The sequence below is a fragment of the Neophocaena asiaeorientalis genome, unplaced genomic scaffold (assembly GCF_003031525.2).
Source record: "Neophocaena asiaeorientalis asiaeorientalis breed wild unplaced genomic scaffold, Neophocaena_asiaeorientalis_V1.1 scaffold84, whole genome shotgun sequence".
In the NCBI taxonomy this organism is placed as follows: Eukaryota; Metazoa; Chordata; class Mammalia; order Artiodactyla; family Phocoenidae; genus Neophocaena; species Neophocaena asiaeorientalis.
In genome coordinates this window covers 846,780-864,938 of record NW_020173656.1, presented here as the reverse complement: position 1 = coordinate 864,938, position 18,159 = coordinate 846,780, and positions in this window count along the sequence as shown.

Below are 18,159 nucleotides of genomic sequence, written 5' to 3'. Positions count from 1 at the left end.
GTGGGTCAAAAAGGATCTTGCTGTGATTTATGTCATAGTATGTTCTGCCTATGTTTTCCTCTAAGAGTTTTATAGTGTCTGGCCTTATATTTAGATCTTTAACCCATTTGGACTTTATTTTTGTGTATGGTGTTAAGGAGTGTTCTAACTTCCTTCTTTTACATGTAGCTGTCTGGTTTTCCCAGCACCACTTATTGTAGAGTCTGTCTTTTCTCTATTGTATATTCCTGCCTCCTTTATCAAAAATAAGGTGACCATATGTGCATGGGTTTATCTCTGGGCTTTCTATCCTGTTCCATTGATCTATGTTTCTGTTTTTGTGCCAGTACCATACTGCCTTGATTACTGGAGCTTTGTAGTATAGTCTGAAGTCCAGGAGCCTGATTCCTCCAGCTCCATTTTTCTTTGTCAAGATTACCTTGGCTATTCAGGGTCTTTTGTGTTTCCATACAAATTGTGAATTTTTTGTTCTAGTTCTGTGAAAAATGCCATTGGTAGCTTGATAGGGATTGCATTGAATCTGTACATTGCTTTGGGTAGTATAGTCATTCTCACAATGCTGATTCTTCCAATCCAAGAACATGATATATCTCTCCATCTGTTGGTATCATCTTTAATTTCTTTCATCAGTGTCTTATAGTTTTCTGCATACAGGTCCTTTGTCCCCTAAGGTAGGTTTATTCCTAGGTATTTTATTCCTTTTGTTGCAGTGATAAATGAGAGTGCTTCCTTAATTTCTCTTTCAGATTTTTCATCATTAGTGTATAGTAATGCAAGAGATTTCTGTGCATTAATTTTGTATCCTTCTACTTTACCAAATTCATTGATAAGCTCTAGTAGTTTTCTGGTAGCATCTTTAGGATTCTCTATGTATATTATCATGTCATCTGCAGTGACAGCTTTACTTCTTCTTTTTTGATTTGGATTCCTCTTATTTCTATTTATTCTCTGATTGCTGTGGCTAAAACTTCCAAAACTATGTTGAAAAATAGTCGTGAGAGTGGACAGCCTTGTCTTCTTCCTGATCTTAGAGAAAATGGTTTGTTTTTCACCATTGAGAATGATGTTGGCTGTGGGTTTGTCATGTATGGCCTTTATTATGTTGAGGTAAGTTCCCTCTATGCCTACTTTCTGGAGGGTTTTTATCATAAATGGGTGTGGAATTTTGTCAAAAGCTTTTTCTGCATCTGTTGAGATGATCATATGGTTTTTCTCCTTCAATTTGTTAATATGGTGTATCACATTGATTGATTTGCATATATTGAAGAATCCTTGCATTTCTGGGATAAACCCCACTTGATCATGGTATATGATCCTTTTAATGTGCTGTTGGATTCTGTTTGCTAGTATTTTGTTGAGGATTTTTGCATCTATGTTCATCAGTGATACTGGTCTGTAGTTTTCTTTCTTTGTGACATCTTTGTGTGGTTTTGGTATCAGGGTGATGGTGGCCTCATAGAATGAGTTTGGGAGAGTTCCTCCTTCTGCTATATTTTGGAAGGGCTTGGGAAGGATAGGTATTAACTCTTCTCTAAATGTTTAATAGAATTCGCCTGTGGAGCCATCTGGTCCTGGGCTTGTTTGTTGGAAGATTTTTTTTTTTTTTGCAGTACACGGCCCTCTCACTGTTGTGGCCTCTCCCATTGCAGAGCAAAGGCTCTGGACGCGCAGGCTCAGCGGTCATGGTTCATGGGCCCAGCGGCTCCATGGCATGTGGGATCTTCCCGGACCGGGGCACGAACCCATGTCCCCTGCATCGGCAGGCAGACTCTCAACCACTGCGCCACCAGGGAAGCCCCTGTTGGAAGATTTTTAATCACAGTCTCAATTTCAGTGCTTCTGATTGGTCTGTTTATATTTTCTATTTCTTCCTGGTTCAGTATCAGAAGGTTGTGCTTTTCTAAGAATGTGTCCATTTCTTCCAGGTTGTCCATTTTATTGGCATATAGTTGCTTGTAGTAATCTCATGATCCTTTGTATTTCTGCAGTGTCAGTTGTTACTTCTCCTTTTTCATTTCTAATTCTATTGATTTGAGTCTTCTCCCTTTTTTCCTTGATGAATCTGGCTAATGGTTTATCAATTTTGTTTATCTTGTCAAAGAACCAGCTTTTAGTTTTATTGATCTTTGCTATTGCTTCCTTCATTTCTTTTTCATTTATTTCTGATCTGATCTTCATGATTTCTTTCCTTCTGCCAACTTTGGGGTTTTTTTGTTCTTCTTTCTCTAATTGCTTTAGGTGTAAGGTTCGTTTATTTGAGATGTTTCTTGTTACTTGAGATAGGATTGTATTGCTCTAAACTTCCCTCTCAGAACTGCTTTTACTGCATCCCATAGGTTTTGGATCATCATGTTTTCATTGTCATTTGTTTCTAGGTATTTTTTGATTTCCTCTTTCATTTCTTCAGTGATCTCTTGGCTATTTGTTAGTTTATTGTTTAGCCTCCATGTGTTTGTATTTTTTACAGATTTTTCCCAGTAATTGATATCTAGTCCCATAGCATTATGGTTGGAAAAGACACTTGATACAATTTCAATTTTCTTAAATTTACCAAGGCTTGATTTGTTACCAAGATATGATCTATGCTGGAGAATGTTCCATGAGCACTTGAGAAAAATGTGTATTCTGTTGTTTTTGGATGGAATGTCCTATAAATATCAATTAAGTCCCTCTTGTTTAATGTATCATTTAAAGCTTGTGTTTCCTTATTTATTTTCATTTTGGATGATCTGTCCATTGGTGAAAGTAGGGTGTTAAAGTCCCTTACTTTTATTGTGTTACTCTCGATTTCCCCTTTTATGGCTGTTAGCATTTGTCTTATGTATTGAGGTGCTCCTATGTTTTGGGCATAAATATTTTCAACTGTTATATCTTCTTCTTTGATGGATCCCTATATCATTATGTAGTGTCCTTCTTTGTCTCTTGTAATAGTCTTTATTTTAAAGTCTATTTTGTCTGATACGAGAATTGTTACTCCAGCTTTCTTTTGATTTCCATTTGCATGGAATATCATTTTCCATCCCCTCACTTTCAGTCTGTATGTGTCCCTAGGTCTGAAGTGGGTCTCTTGTAGACAGCATATATACAAGTCTTGTTTTTGTATACTTCAGCCACTCTATGTCTTTTGGTTGGAGCACTTAATCCATTTACATTTAAGGTAGTTATCCATATGTATGTTCCTATTACAATTTTCTAAATTGTTTTGGGTTTGTTATTGTAGGTCTTTTCCTTCTCTTGTGTTTCCTGCCTAGAGAAATTCCTTTAGCATTTGTTGTAAAGCTGGTTTGGTGGTGCTGTATTCTCTTAGTTTTTGCTTGTCTGTAAAGCTTTTAATTTCTCCATTGAATCTGAATGAGATCTTTGCTGGGTAGAGTAATCTTGGTTGTAGGTTTTTCCCTTTCATCACTTTAAATATGTCCTGCCACTCTCTTCTGGCTTGCAGAGTTTCTGCTGAAAGATCAGCTGTTAATCTTATGGGGATTCCCTTGTATATTATTTATTTTTCCCTTGCTGCTTTTAATTATTTTTTTGTATTTAATCTTTGATAGTTTGATTAATATGTGTCTTGGCATGTTTCTCCTTGGATTTATCCTGTATGGGACTCTCTGTGCTTCCTGGACTTGATTAACTACTTCCTTTCCCATATTAGGGAATTTTTCAACTATAATCCTTCAAGTATTTTCTCAGTCCCTTTCTTTTTCTCTTCTTCTTCTGGGACCCCTATAATTCAAATGTTGGTATGTTTAATATTGTCCCAGAGGTCTCTGAGGCTGTCTTCAATTCTTTTCATTTTTTTTTCTTTATTCTGCTCTGTGGTATTTATTTCCACTATTTTATCTTCCAGGTCACTTATCAATTCTTCTGCCTCAGTTATTCTGCTATTGATTCCTTCTAGAGAATTCTTAGTTTCATTTATTGTGTTGTTCATCACTGTTTATTTGCTCTTTAGCTCTTCTAGGTCCTTGTTAAACGTTTCTTGTATTTCTCCATTCTATTTCCAAAATTTTGGAACATCTTTACTCTCATTACTCTGAATTCTTTTTCAGGTAGACTGCCTATTTCCTCTTCATTTATTTGGTCTGGTGGGTTTTTACCTTGCTCCTTCATCTGTTGTGTGTTTCTCTGTCTTCTCATTTTGCTTAACTTACTGTGTTTGGGGTCTGTTTTTCACAGGCTGCAGGTTTATAGTTCCCATTGTTTTTGGTGTCTGCCCCCAGTGGCTAAATTTGCTTCAATGGGTTGTGTAGGCTTCGTGGTGGAGGGGACTGGTGCCTGTGTTCTGGTGGATGAGGCTGGACCTTGGCTTTCTGGTGGGCAGGACCGCATCTGGTGGTGAATTTTAGGGTGTCTGTGAACTTACTATGATTTTAGGCAGCCTCTCTGCTAATGGGTGGGGTTGTGTTCCTGTCTAGCTAGTTATTTGCCATAGGGTGTCCAGCACTGCAGCTCGCTGGTCGTTGAGTGGAGCTGGATCTCAACGTTAAAATGGAGATCTCTGGGGTAGCTTTCACCGTTTGATATTATGTGGAGCCAGGAGGTTTCTGGTGGACCAATGTCCTGACATCGGCTCTCCCACCTCAGAAAACATAGGCCTGACACCGGGCCTGAGCACTGAGACCCTGTCAGCCACATGGCTCAGAAGAAAAGTGAGAAAAAAAGAAAGAAAGAAAAATAAAACAAAGGTATTAAAATAAAAATATATATTATAAATAAAATTTTAAAAATTGAAAAGTAATTTGTAGGTTGCCTGAGGGCGTCTGTTCTTCGCTCAGCGAGGATGGGGTTAAAGGAGCCGCTGATTCGGGGGCTCTGGCTCACTCAGGCCGGGGGGAGGGAGGGGTACGGATGCAGGGCGGGACTGCGGCAGCAGAGGCTGGTGTGACGTTGCCCCAGCCTGAGGCACACCGTGCGTTCTCCTGGGGAAGTTGTCCCTGGATCACAGGACCCTGGCAGTGGCGGGCTGCACAGGCCCCCAGGAGGGGTGTGTGGATAGTGACCTGTGCTCGCACACAGCCTTCTTGGTGGCGGCAGCAGCAGCCTGAGCGTCTCATGCCCGTCTCTGGGGTCTGTGCTGATAGCCGCGGCTCATGCCCATTTCTGGAGCCCATTTAGGCGGTGTTCTGAATCCCCTCTCCTCGTGCACCCCAAAACAATGGTCTCTTGCCTCTTCGGCAGATCCAGACTTTTTCCCGGACTCCCTCCTGGCTAGCCGTGGCGCACTAGCCCCCTTCAGGCTGTGTTCACGCCACCAACCCCAGTCCTCTCCCTGGGATCCACTGAAGCCCGAGCCTCAGCTCCCAGCCCCCAGCTGCCCCGGCGTGGGAGCAGACAAGCTTCTTGGGCTGGTGAGTGCTGGTTGGCACCGATCCTCTGTGCGGAAATCTCTCCACTTTGCCCTCCGCACCCCTGTGGCTGCGCTCTCCTCCGTGGTCCCGAAGCTTCCCCGCTCCGCCACCCATAGTCTCTGCCCGCGAAGGGGCTTCCTAGTGTGTGGAAACCTTTCCTCCTTCACAGCTCCCTCCCACTGGGACTGCAGGTCCCGTCCCTATTCTTTTGTCTCTGTTTTTCCTTTTTTCTTTTGCCCTACCCAGGTACGTGGGGAGTTTCTTGCCCTTTGGAAGGTCTGAAGTCTTCTGCCAGCATTCAGTTGGTGCTCTGTAGGAGTTGTTCCACGTGTAGATGTATTTCTGATGTATTTGTGGGGAGGAAGGTTATCTCCGTGTCTTACTCCTCCACCATGTTGAAGGTCTCTAAAAGACATTATTGTAAAGTAAATATTCAATAACCAGAAGCTATTTTGATATATTAACCCTGTGAATGGAGTACAATGGCATATTTTAAACTAATTATAAAAATCTCAAGTAACAGAAACCCATTAGGGAATGAGTTGTGTTGAATAGCTGAGGGTTTACCTTTTAGCATTCAAGCTTTAAAAAAATAATTATTGTTTAAAATTTACATCTTTCCAGAAATGCTTTACACACTTTTGTTTTTTCTCAAGCAGAAGATAGTATGATCTAACAGTTTCTTTATAACTTAGAATTATTAGATTCTGTTACTTTGTAAGTCTTTTTGAGGTTTGCAAGGCCTTGCTCTTGTACTAAATAACACACTGAAATTTAGGCTGTGTTTGCTTAAGAATGTTCTTATTAGTGGTAACGTGGCCTGGAAGAGTCCTTTTTTAATTTCTAAAGCAGAAAATCTTGCATTGAAAGAGTAAAGAAGACACAGGAAAAAACCTGGATGTTAAATAGTGAATTTTGGAATTTTTCTAATTAAAGATATTTTTGAGGGAAACAAAATATAGAATGACAGAAAAGCTGGAATTTAAACTTTCTAAAGTTTAAATTACACTCCCATCTTGCAATTTGAAAAGATGACCATCAAATGGTAATTGCCCTAATTGATTTACCATAATACTCCTCCAAAAGTGGCTCAATACTTTACATTGATATGCATATCTAGAACTAATATGCTAAGTCCTTTTCCTATCTAGCCCTATGAAGTTTTTATCTGAAAAATAATTTTTCTGTATTTTCTAGGTAATCTTTCCTTGAGACTACACAGGATGATATATTTATACATTAAAAAGAGAATAGGGCTTCCCTGGTGGCGCAGTGGTTGAGAGTCTGCCTGCCTATGCAGGGGACACAGGTTCGGGCCCTGGTCTGGGAGGATCCCACATGCCGCAGAGCGACTGGGCCCATGAGCCACAGCTACTGGGCCGGCGCGTCTGGAACCTGTGCTCCGCAACGAGAGAGGCCGTGATAGTGAGACGCCCACGCACCGTGATGAAGAGTGGCCCCCACTTGCCACAACTAGAGAAAGCCCTCGCACAGACACGAGGACCCAACGCGGCCAAAGATAGATAAATAAATTAAAAAAAAAAAAAAAAAGAATAAAACAATTTCTCAATTTTTTTGTTTTGCTTTTCTAAATAGAAAATCCCTGTAGCTTTCTTATGACGAGACTCTGACCCAATAAAATTGTTTCCAGAAAGAGGAATTTTTCCTATATTTTCCAATGATTTAATCACAGTACATTGGTATACTTCTGCTGGAGCCAGGGAAACCTATACGGATTATTTTTGCGACATAGAAATGAAAACTAGGAGGTACTTAGAGCATTTAACAATGATTTACTTACTCTGTGTGATAAAATTTTCCAACTTCAAGCTTAGCTAAAAGTAATTTAATTTCAACATTTTACTGAAATGCAAAGCCAGATTTTCTCAATGGCCAAAAGACATGGCCAGCTGGAGTTATAGAACCCAGAGAGGACAGCCTAATACCCTTAGGCCACTGAGCTTTTGATTTAGAAAGTTTCCTGGTCTGTAAAACTAACTTCCTCCCTTCTAACAAGCTCAAGCTAAGTTGGTGTTGAAACATAAACGGGGGTAAGAATATTCTAATTATCCAGAGAAACAGAACTCAATTCACTCTTTAAGAACATGAAATATCAGAGGACCTAGGGAGTCATAGAAACTTCTAGTAATGTCTTCAATTAACTTGCTTTGTGGCTTTGCTTTGAGCCTAGTCTTTGCTACTGGCCTAGGATTTGGTCCTAAGCCCTCTGTAAACACCATCTGTGTAAGGCCAATAGTGAGAGCCTTTATCAGTCAGGGTCCAGTCATGAGAAAGAAGCCACACAGTTATATGAACAGGGAAAATTTAATATAAGGATTAGTAGCTAAAACAGGGGATTGAAGTAATGAAGGATTGGCTAACAGCCGATAAAGAGAACTTTAAAGGATACAGGAACTGTAGGTACAAGGAACAACCATTATCCTCAGGACTGAGATGGGGGAAGAAAGAACCTCCCACCCACATTCCCCAGGGCTGAGAGCCAGTCCTTGTTGGAGGGCATGGTCACGGCTCTCAGGGTGGCAGAGAAGTTTCTGTGGTGCATGCCAGTCTGCTTTCTAGAGTGCCAGAGAATGTGACTTGCTGGAGGCACTGGGCTATAAAATCACTTGAAGGGATTGCGTGGGGAGGTGATTGGCAGCGGATAGCTCAGGAGTCAGGTACTGGAGAAGCTGTGCATGCTCTGGGCCCCTAGTACTGGAGGATCCAGCATGCGGGAAATGTGTGGACTGCAGGAGCTGGGCATGATGTGGGAGTCTGTGGGCGGAGAAGGGAAACTCCTTCATCCTGCAATCTGACAAGCCTAACATTACTGTAGCTAGCAAGAGAAACTTTGTTTCTCCATATTTTCACAAGGAGACAATGGAAGGTAAATCTGGAGCTGATAGGCAATAAATTGATGAGAACTCAGAGAGGAAGCACCTTCTGATGCTGAGAGCCAGGCTGCCATGGGTAGGGAGATGCTGGCTTGAAGGAGGCAGTGTGTGTACAGCTTGGAGGGAGCTTCAGTAGTTGATGCCTTGAGGCTCTCTTCTTCTCCCTGTACCATTGAGTTATTATTATGATTTTCCTCTGCTGCTTCTATGTTCTTTTCACGTAAATGACAGGACCTTTATCAGGAATAAGATGGTCAATGACTGCTGCTGAAAAAATCTCATTCTGACTGGATTTATTCTAACACAGGGAGAAGACAATATACATCTATCATCGTCCTGTGATGTATCAGGCACTGTTGTAGGTACTTTTCATGTCTCATTTTATTCTAACTTTAAAGAATATAGGTATTTTATCCCGATTTAATAGAAGCTAACTAGCTTAGTCAAGATTACTCAGTTACTGACCATATGTTTAATATTTAATATGTATATGAATTAAGCTTCCGTTTATAAACCGTGTAACTTTTGGAAAGTTACATAATCTTTGGATACCTCAGTTTCCTCTTTAGTACAGAATTGATCTCATAAAATTGTTGTGAGGATTAAATTAGATAATACATGGTACAAAATACTTAAAATCATGCTTGGCATATTAAACGCACTCAATAAACACAAGCAAGTAGTAGTAGTAGTAGTGGTGGTGGTGGAACAGGACAGAATAATACTATGACCTGGATCTGTAGGCTCGGAAGTGTATGACTCTTTCCTTATGCATCTCTGCTAACATTTGCCCATTTTCCAAGAATCAGTTTCTATAGTTACCTTGCTATCTCTTGAGTTTTCAGTAGTGGTAAATGTTTATCAACCAGCATTCTGAAAAGCAAGTCTTGATATGTAGCGTTTGCCAGTTTTCATGGTGTGAGTACTCCCGTGGTACTCCCACCACGGTCAGTTTCAAGTTACCAATGTGACATTACTGAGTGCCCAGTTGTAAAAATATATACACTATCAGTTCTCATGAGCTGGCGGGAATCAATTCCAGAGCACCATGCAGCAGTACTCATTCCCTGACTAACAGAGTGCAGAATTAATCTTAGTGATTATTGCTATAGTTATTATATAGAATAAATATTAAAGTGAATCAGTGATAAGTGATGGAATATAGATTTTTTGTGCTTGTTGGCAAAAAGGAAAGACATTGTCTTTTAAACCTGAATTCCTATTTTGGTTTGTTGCTGTTGCCTTACGTTGATTTGTCCTTTTGCTTTTTCATTATAAGTACTAACATTAGGAAAGAAAACAGTGCAAGAGAGAATTCAAACTTTGTTTCTGACTCCTCGGAACCCATGGAATGCGGTTTTCTCATGTATATTTTCCATGTACATTTCTCCTGGAAATATGCCAAGAATAACCTAAAAAGAAAAATGCAAATAAATGAAGACTCTGAAGTCTTAAAATAGCAAAGGAAACGATCAGCTGCCAGCCTGCGCTTTGCTGCCCTTCCGATTAGCCCATAGAGTTTCTTCTTTGGTTTGTTCTTCCTTCTGGGATTAAAAATTTGCTGAAGGTGGAGCCTGTGCTCCACAATGGGAGAGGCCACAACAGTGAGAGACCTGCGTACCGCAAAAAAAAAAAAAAGAAAAGAAAAATTGTTGAAGGCGAACACACAAGCTTCATGCATGAGCCCATTACATCCTTTCTACTAGTAACAGGCCCTGGTCAGACACCGTAACTCTCCCAAAATTTACCTTTGCATGGGTTTAACATAGAAAATTGTCTGTTGGAATCAATTTATTATTTCCCTTATAAAATATGGTTTTCATAATGTTCATAATTTTTAGTGTTCAATTACATAAAACACTGTCATCGTTTTTCCACTTTTATGTTGGAAAAGATCTGCATTCGTAGAATTTTTATTTTTTGTGAGCCAAAGATGACTCTAGAGAAAAAGCTATTTAACCTTTGTTTTACAACTGTTCAATGAAAGTCACTTGGCATCTGCAGGTTTCTGATCTCCCTCGTATTTAAGAAGAAGAAGCAAACTTACAAAGGTAGCATATTAAAGAGATCCATTCTCTTTGCCACCAACATCAGATCATTTCTGCAGGCTGTCAGTGAGTTCCCCAGAGGGGGTTCTCAATGGTAAATGAACATCTGGCTTGCTTTGGGGTAAGCTAGACTGACGATCTTCCAGGAGTCTGGGCTTGGGCAGGGCCCATGTGTTCAGAAGGCAAGACAAGGAACACTGCAGGAGGGCCTGCTGAGGGCCAGGCACTGTGCAAAGCACTGTTCCATGTGTTGCCTCATTTATTCCTCATGCTATTAATAACATGAGAATGACAATATTATTGCTATCTTATAAAGTGAAGAGACTGAGATACAAAAAACAATTCATCCAGGGTCACAAAACTTGAAAGTACTGAACATGGATTTCAATGCAGTCTTGTTAGAACTCCAGGCCTATTCTCTCTGCACCATACCATTCTTCCTCTTAGGCTAAAGAATCTCAAATTTTACATTTATTTAATTCCAAAGAAAAGGGTTGAACTTTTTCCTTTTGGCTGAGTAATTACACATTGCCATATAGATGGAAGTGTACTCAAATACAGAAAGGTTCTTTCCTAAGAGGTTCTTTAGGAAAAAAAGAAAAACATCTAAATTTAAAAAAAAAAGTCAAAATTCTGATCAGTAAGTTATTCAACTTAAAATAATTCTTTACTTCATAGACTATTCACTGTAGGTTTTCTTTAAGTAACCAAATCTTATAGTGCATTAAAAATACTATTGCCAACACAACTTTGATTAGAACAGTTTTTCACGAATAATTTTAACAGTTCAGAACACCATTATATGTATGTACCGACACGCATGAAATCATTTTATTAATTTGAAGAGTACAGACTAATAGATAATTTATAAATGTCATTTACAATCAATTGCAATAACATAATAAATTTGACATGGATCTTGATTTACCTATCGATACAATGGTGGAGTTTGATCAGATCAGTGGTTTTCACACTTGTGGGAGCTGTGGAACACTTTGTACACCCACTATGTGGAGCAGCAATCAGCAAAGCTACAATGGCTGGAAGGAGAAAAAGGAGACCCTGAGGGCTGGACTTGGTGACCACTGACATTCTAGGATTCTATGTTTTGAGAAAGATGAAGCTGGAGCATGTAATCTCTACTCAAAATCCATGAGAGCTGTCAGTACCTTATTGTAACGAGAGTTGATCTTCAAATAACATTTGCTTCTGGTCTGTTGGCCTTGAAGCATCCACACCCAGGAGCTAGAATATTCCTATTGGGCTGGGCCTTTGCTGGAGCTCAGAGGACTTAGATGACAAGTATTTTATGATGTCTACATCCTCACATTTAATCCCCACAAAATACCATGGCATATATATTATTACCCTCGTTTTACAGATAAGAAAACGAAAGCTCAGAGAGTTTAGAAAGGTTTTTCAGTCACCCAGTTAACAAGTACTGGGCTTGGATTTGAAGCCAAATCTGTCCAACACCAGAGCCCTTTGAGTGTACCATACTGCCTCCCCCCAAGCATGAACAAGCCATTAGCTTTATAATCTCAACACACATGTTTCCACTGCCGTATTTTCCTTATGATGTCAACAATAAATCCTGTTTATCTTCGTGTTCCTGCTCAAGCTAACGTCTTGCAAAGTACCCTTGTGTTCCTGTTATCACTCTTCTAAAAATCCCGTCTTTTCTTTAAGTCCCGCCTCCTCCCAAGAACCTGCCTTTGGCTACTTTAAACCTCAAGAATCTCTTATCTCTGGATTGGTTTGGTCCTATTAGTACCAACACTTTAGTTTTTCATTTAAATTATTTTTGGTTAGTCATTATTACAACTTTTCATTTTCTATTTTTCACATGACTTCTATATTAACATGAAATATATTTTTTTATTTATTTGGCATCCTCTACATTGAAGCATATAACACTGAGGGCCAAGAGGGAGTATATTTACTCAGGTGCTCGATAAACAGTTGTTGAACTAATACTATCTAATTATTGGTAAATATTCTTGATTGTGAAAACATCAAAGCACAGCACTCGGGGCAGACATCATCAACTTAGTCATTGGCTCAGACAGCAGTGACTGAATGCCCTGATGTGCCTGCCGTTAAGCGTAAGGTGCTTCAATGTATAAACCATCAGTAAATTGGAGACCTCCAGGTAGTTAGACTGTGCAAGATATAATGCAGCCCTGAAGTAAGGCAGCAACCAAGGGTGTGGAGAAGAGGACCTGGGCACGAGGAATTTCCTAGGCCTGATGAGTGATCAGATATTCAAAGTACAGAGCAGTAAAACAGTTTAGGATGACCTCAAAGTTTTAGTCTGGGGCTCTAGACTATGCTCATCTAATGACAGGACAATTTACTGGGAGGTGCAGGTGAAAGATCAGAGTTAATGGATTGACCATTAGTTTCATTTAGGAAATATTGAAGAGAGGACCAAGGAGATATCCAGATAGAGCTCCATATCCAGGAGGCAGGTGGCTAAACAGAACTGAAGCTCTTTGGAGAGGCAAGTCTGGAGATAAAGATCTGAAGCTATCATCACATAGGTAGTAGTTAAAACTCTGCATGTAAATGAGGTTGTGCAGAAAGTGTATGCAGGAAACAAAAGAAGTGAGTCTATTAAGGGATCCAAGAGAACACCAATATTTAAGGAACAGGTACCAATTATACCTCAATAAAACTGGAGCGAAAAGGGACAGGTGAAGAAAGAATTGTCAGAGAAAGAAATGGAGAAGGAATTTAAGGAAGAAGTAACAGCAAAGACAAAAGAAGAAAGACTCCTAGTCACTTATCTTTCTTATTCCACATGACAGATGTTTAAAACTGTTGTCATTCTTCTTGACAGGGACACTACATTTGTACAACTCTAGGGGATACCATTTATGTAACATACAATGTCAATGGACTTTTCAGGAGCTGTGCAGCCCTGCGATGGTGTGGCTCCCCAAGTCCCTTTTCCAGCTGACCTCAGGCTCAGCACATAAACATTTTTTTAGTCCACAAAAAATATGAAAAATGAGCTCCTTGCTCCTACCTTCTTTTACTATCTCCTCAAAATCCTCACCCACCTTGACCCTAGGGTTCCTTTGGGTTATTTGCATGTCATGGAAGCGATCTTCTCTATTGAAGCCATCCCAATGATGTAGTCTAGGCTCAGTCAGTCTGAACATAAATTTTATATTTATAGAAACAGATGAAAAAATGCAATGTCAATATACCCCTAACAGTCATTTCTACAAAGGTGTCTTTTGAATTCATTTAGGATTTGCCATGACTGGAGGATATTTCATCTACTGTAATAATAAAATGTTCAAAAGTATCATCAAATAGAGAACCCCGTATGTGCTCTCTATGAAAAGATGTTCCTTTAAAGATGCAGCTCTTAATGCACAGTGTAAAATGCTTGTAGCTTTTATTATGTCTTAGATGAAAAACATGTTTTACCGCATACCAGAGTAACAGACGTCAACTCACTTTTCAAATTGGGAACAGCTTTTCATTTTATTCTATTCAACAATTTCTAGGTCCTAATTCAACCCTTCCCTCCCTCCACCCTACCTCCCACTACTGTGCATTTGTCTTTGCTCTAGCTAAACAATGTCACAAGCTGCTTTTTCAATGACAATGTGTGCAAGGTGACAGAGGAGGACTTCCAAGGTAGGAATCTACTGTGCTCTCTCCTTATATTCAGTAAGAATAAAAGAGGGGAGCTGGATGGTGAAATATGTACTACCTCAACACTGCTGATTGAACGCAATCTACAGGAAACCCAGATGTCCAGAGTAGTAGATCAGAGAAGGGAAATCATGCGGCTGTAGAGCCAAATTTTGATTTCTAGCGTCCTGTGTAAGGAAAAAAAAAAAAGAAAAAGAAAAAGAAAAAAGACCATCTGCTCTGCTATTAAAACCCCAAATGGAAGCATCTATCACAGTCTTCTTCTAAGTGCCACTCCTTTATTTACTGATGATTAGTAAAACAAGTTCATTCTTTATAAAGTTTAAATATAATTGATAGTTTAAATATGATTTCAGGTGGTAAGTAATTGATAGAAAAGTTTTCTGTTTGTTTGTTTTGGCTGTGCGGCATGCAGGATCTTAGTTCCCTGACCAGGGATCAAACCTGCGCCCCCTGCCGTGGAAGCTCTCGGAGTCTTAACCACTGGACCGCCAGGGAAGTCCCTAGAAAAGGTTTTCTGAGTATAAAATAAATTGGTAAGTTTTACTCCTTGGAGGAAAAATGCTAGATCTCATTTCATTTCATAACTGAACACAAACTTTGAACCAAATACCTATGTCAGATACAAAGCTCATGGAGTCTCAACAGAATACAGTACAGACATTCTCATCATACGTGTTCTCTGCTGACAAGAAGGCTGGTTTTGGTTTTGTTTTAATAGACAATGGAGCCCAGGGTCTGAACATAATCCTCAAAATCATAATCCAAAAACTCAGAATGTGAGTTCTAATCCCAATCCTCAATCTGGACAACTCTGTAAACGTTCTGTATCACATTCAAAATGGGGAAGATATCTAACTTGCCTTCTTTTGCTCCAAAAAGCTATTACAAGCGGGAGTGAGGTAATCAGTGTGAACGCACATTAGCGTCCTCAAACAAAGAATGGTGAAGAAAAGCAAGACAATGAAATTTTTTGAAACCATGTATGACATTTTTCCTTCAGCTTTTTTTAGATAGCCAAGTTTAAAGTCAGTGGTGCCCATTTAAAAAGCAAAATCACAGAAACATGCAGGGAAATTTGGAATCAATTTATTTAAAGACATGTTCTTTGCAGCTGTTGTTCATTAAGATACTTTTATTGACGTGTCCAGAAATCTTTCCTAGTAGTTTAGGCACGCGGGGGCTTTGAGCCCTATGAAGTATAGCAAATTGCAGATGAATTGGTCCAGAAGTGTACGTTTGTTTTAAAAAAAATGCTTTTTAAAATAGAATATTCTCAAGGGAGTGATTGGTGGGGGAAGGGAAGTATGTACAGACACTTAAAAGATCCCTGACCTTCTGGAATGCACATCTAAACTTCTGCAACAGTAGCCGGAAAGGACTGAAACTCGGTTTTCAAAACCACTTTAATGAAGTCTACTTTCTCCAAGGATCCCAAATCAAATGAACCTGGGATAATTAGTTTATAATAAAGTGATGCTTGCCTTTAGAAACCTGTTTTGCTGAGAAGTCTTTGTACATAACGAATTCTCTGGGTCTCAGGAAGAATGGGAGTTTGCCAAGTGGACTTGGCAAAAGATGAAGAAGGGAAAAGAGTACTTTAATAGATGGAATAGCATATTCAAAGACATGGAAGCTAAGAACACAATGCAAGTTTGGAAGAGCTATAAGCATTTGTTTATTTATTTACTTGTTCATTTATTCGTTGTTTTGTAAGTATACATGGAGCTCACACTATAGGCTGGGTACCATTATGGGTAGTTAATAATAAGACACATCTGTGGTATTAAATGATTGACAGTACAGTCAGGAAGATGGACACGCAAATGATTGTAATACAGCGCGTTAAGGTTTAGGCAGAGGTAGTAATGAGTTCTGTGGAAGCTCAGCAGTGCAGAGGAGAAGAGAGGGTGTGTGCTGCAGGGGTGGGAGGAGAGGGTGGGTCATAGCAGCAAGGAAAGACTTCCAAGGAAAGTGTAACACCTAAAGTGAATCCTGAAGAACCAAGAGAAGGTAGCAATACGGGAATTGTGATGAAAGGGTCTTCCAGGTTGAGAAGTAATATAAGGAGATGGCTGAAAGCTAGAGAAAATTTGGTGGGATGCAAAAATTACAAGAAGTCCTGACTGGAGTTGGGATTATGTAGGAGGGGATAGTAGGGTAGCAGTGGGCAGGAGGGGAGGTGTGGAGATGAAGGAAATTGATGCGAGAGGTGAGAAGGGGTGAAAGCGTGGAGGGCCTTGAATGTCATGCTAAGTTAAAGAATTTGGGTTTGGAGTTCCATTGGAGGATGTGATTTGGTTAGCTTTCCAGGGAGGTTAGTCCTTCGTGGGTGGGGTAGGGTTGCTGGTAGGGAAGACCAATGAAGGTTGCTGCTGAGCCCCTATATATAGGCTGCATAGAAAAGGGGGAAGTTAGTGAGGCAAAAGCATTCACAGGACCTGGAGCTTAGATGTCTCTACTCTGGGAGCCCTCGCTGACCTCCACAGGGCTGCGTCCACCGCTCCCTGGGCTCAAGACAATAAAAGCACATGTTTCTGCCTACTTTAGTTGTGCTCTCTGAAAAGAGGGACTGTACCTTAGTCACTGCTATGCTTCCAGAGTCTAGATTCTTCAAGGAGAGTGATTAGAAACTGATGGAGGGTAGGTATCATAGGAGATATAGACATAAATTGTACTGTGGAAGTCAGAAACCTAACACATCATAGGTGGTCAGAAATGTCTGCTGAAGTGAATTGATACATGAATTGAAAGCCCTTACCTTACCAGCTTCCTCATTTGGTAGTGAGGCTTCAAAAAAGCAAGGATTTTGAAGAGAGTCTCTCTTCAAAGATCTTGTAGTTATTTACTCATGCGGAGCCTGCAAAGCAGAGGTAACATCTGCCTTTTGGGATTGGGATTGGGATGATTAGATATAATATATGAAAACAAACTGGCAGGTTTTTAGATCCTGAATACATTGTTGGTTGAATTTAGAAATAAATTATGAGAAATGTGACCATTCCCTTTCATCTCCCTGTTTCTCAGACTCTCCTCAACTCTCTATCTCTAGTATCCCTGTTTCTCCACCTACTTTTCCTCCGTGATTCACTGAGTCACACCATGGGGTCAATGACGTGCCCCATGACTCACTGAAAGTTATTAGAGATGAACTCATTTATCTTCCCACAACTTTCCATCCTCCTGTATTACTGCCCATACTCTCTTCTCCCTCCTGTCACCTTGGAAGAAATGTGCCTGATCCCATCCAAGGGCAACACCCTGACCTGTATATGGATCTCATCTCATCTGCACATGGCTAATTGAGATTTTTCTTCTGTAATTATTCTCTCTCTTGCACCATCAATTTCTCTTTCTCTACAGCATCACTTCCATCATATTATAATCATGCCGTAATTTCTCCTATCTTCAAAAAGTCCAAGCTGCTTTCATCCCCATATATTCATATTTCTGCTCCAACTCAAACAACAGTTTTGCTTCATTGCTTCCTCCACTTTCTCCTTCACCTCCTTTTCTATCCCTAATCTCCTCTGATTGGGATCCTGCCCCACCCTACCACTGAGGTCACTTTTGACAAAATTACCAGTGACTTCCATGTTGTCAAATCCAATAGTTCCTTTACAGTTTTTGTCTTAGTTGACCTCTCACAAGCATTCAGAATGAACGAACTCAGATTTGAACTCTCTCTTGCTTAGTGAAACCACTTTCCTAATTTTTCTCTTACCTCATTCTTTGCTCTTTGTCAGTGTCTTTTGTTGGATTATTCTCCTCCGCTAGATCTTTAAATGAAGGAGTACTCTGATTTTAAGGGACCTGTTCTCTTCTCGGTCTAAACTCTCTCCCTAGATAATCTCATCCAGTCCACAGCTTGGAAAACTACACATTTGCTAATGGCTTCCAAAGATACATCTCCAGCAATGACCTTTCTTAACTGCCTACATGACATCTATACTACAGGTGTAATGGGTACCTCAAAGTTTACATGTTCCAAAAACAAAACTTCTTTCATTCTCTTAAACCCAGTCTTTACCGTCATAGAAAATGACCCTACCATATCTAGTTGATGTCCTTGACCTTTACTTTTCTCATTCTCTGCAAACACTCCATGAGCATGTTTCATATTTTTTCATTTTTCTCCATCCACTACTACAATTCTAATCCATGCCCCTACCATCTCTCTCCTGGAGTACTATAATAACC